Consider the following 2,094-nt stretch of genomic DNA (forward strand, 5'->3'; position numbering starts at 1 on the left):
ACGGAAAGAATCATACAAAATATTTGAATATTATTTTTAGAATAATATTTTTTATTTTGTGTACAAGAATTTCACTTTGTCTCCAAGTTTACGGTTATGTTTTGTATTTTTTCTATATAAAGTCATCAAGTTTTGAAGTATCAATTAAATCATATTTTTCCTATATAAAACATTTTTATTTACATTTTGCCTAGCCGTAAAGTGCTGCCTCCTTTCTCTACCAATCTACTATTTCTGTGTTCTAGTTGAAAACCCAAAAACATAATTACATTATCTACTGTACATAATTTTGTTGCAAGAATGAGAAAGACAACCAAAATATCAATGGATTAGGCGTGTGATTGTGATTTGGCAACCGCATTGCGTCTCAAATAAGTGGATAAAGCAATCATGATTCATGATTCATGATTAGGAGGCTTCGATATTCCCTCTCTGTACTACGTCGTCGTCTTTGTCACTTTGCCCCTTTGTTACGTACATGCCATATATGAGAGAATTGCGTGTTCCAACTAAAATTCAGGATAATCAACACACGCTTATCAAGAATGACTTGGCTAAACAGCCTAACAGCAACGTTGGCCCATACTTTTTGTTTTTGTTTCCTTTTTTTTTGAAAAATATACTTTTAGTCCTTCAACTACGGCTACATTACACTTTTGCATTTTTTTTTCCCCCAAAATATACTTAAAAGTTATTAAAAACAAAAAAAAACCATTTGAAAATATTAAAATTATTAAGAAATTTTTAAGTACAAAAAATGAGAGGCTCTTTTCATATATACAAATAGTTATTTTTTTTAATAACTTCAAGGCTATTTTGAAGAGAAATATAACTTCGATTTCCGGCATGAATTAATATTTGGACAATCTCTTCTCCAACTATGATTCAATTAAAAAAAAAAAAAACTAATATTATTGCTTTATTATTCTATGGTAAAATATTAATTAAATTCAAATTTCTGCAATTGGGTGGGTTGGAAGACGCTGCACCTCTAATTTGGCCCTGTTTTCCATCAATTCATTGAACCGTGGCACGTTCAAACAAGAAAAGAAAACAAAAATAGGGAAAAAGAGGAATTTGTCTGGACGTCACTGCAGCTGCAAAATCATATATGCTTTTGGGGATGGGTTACGCCACTAATTTATTCAATTGGGTGCAATCCCAGTTTTCATTCACTTAGTACGGAGGCTCCACATCCAATGCAACCAGCCAACCACCAACACCTGGGACAAAAATATTACACCATTGAAGTGCTATACATATATTAATCAAAAAGGGAAGGTGAGGACCATCAATTGTGATTATTTTATTAATGCCTGATCATAATAGCATTAAGGGGCTTAGACGGTAAAAAATTACATACGCTTTCTCAAACTTGATTAAACTATAGCTTAACTCAACTCGAGGAAAACAATAATAAAATTTAAAGCTGTTAACACTAAGCTAGTGTTGGAAAGGCCAAATGCTTGTTAGAATTGCAAGCTCCAACACCAAGAACCCTAAAATATAATATTGGATTATGTGGATAAAAAAGCTGAATAATTAAACAGCCGAAAGCACACGAACAATATAGTACTTGAATAAGTAGTTCGTCAGAATTAATGATAGGACAATTATTTTATGTGGTAGATAAACATGAAACGCACATGATAAAGAGCAACCAAAGGAGTGGGGCGGCGCATGTCATGGAGGTAGACGGGCGGTGCTTTCTTCCTTCCCGATTCATTTCTTAATTCCTCCCCTCCGTTACGTACGTACGTGGAAAGCTTTTGCGATATTCTCTCATGTCTTTTCCTTTTACCAGATAGTCAAGCAATTAAAATAAAGCAGCCTTCTTTAAATAAATATTGAATTGATCGATAACACATGTTTAACAACTTGGAATATACGTCAATAAAAAAAAAAAGAAAAAAAAAAAATAGTTGGGTACTAACAATTCTCTTTCAAATTTAGGCTATAATCTATGTGAGTGCCACGTGGCACAATACGAGCATAATTAATAATATTAGAAATCATATTTTTGTCTTATGAAATAATGTTATTACGTATACACTATACTTTTATTTTATTGGGCAGATGTGACAAATGGTTGAG

The 2,094-nt window shown here is 32.4% G+C and overlaps 1 long non-coding RNA gene across 1 annotated transcript; it reads right to left on the minus strand.

Annotated features, from left to right (window-relative positions):
- Positions 1-330: 330 nt before the first annotated feature.
- LOC133867993 (uncharacterized) lies at positions 331-1,793 on the minus strand. The gene is made up of 3 exons (XR_009900262.1): positions 1,647-1,793; positions 990-1,223; positions 331-509 (listed from the first exon to the last, which is right to left on the minus strand). It is a non-coding gene; the product is annotated as an uncharacterized LOC133867993 (long non-coding RNA).
- Between the last annotated feature and the right edge of the window lie 301 nt (positions 1,794-2,094).

Source organism: Alnus glutinosa, chromosome 5 (genome assembly GCF_958979055.1).
Source record: "Alnus glutinosa chromosome 5, dhAlnGlut1.1, whole genome shotgun sequence".
Classification (NCBI taxonomy): Eukaryota; Viridiplantae; Streptophyta; class Magnoliopsida; order Fagales; family Betulaceae; genus Alnus; species Alnus glutinosa.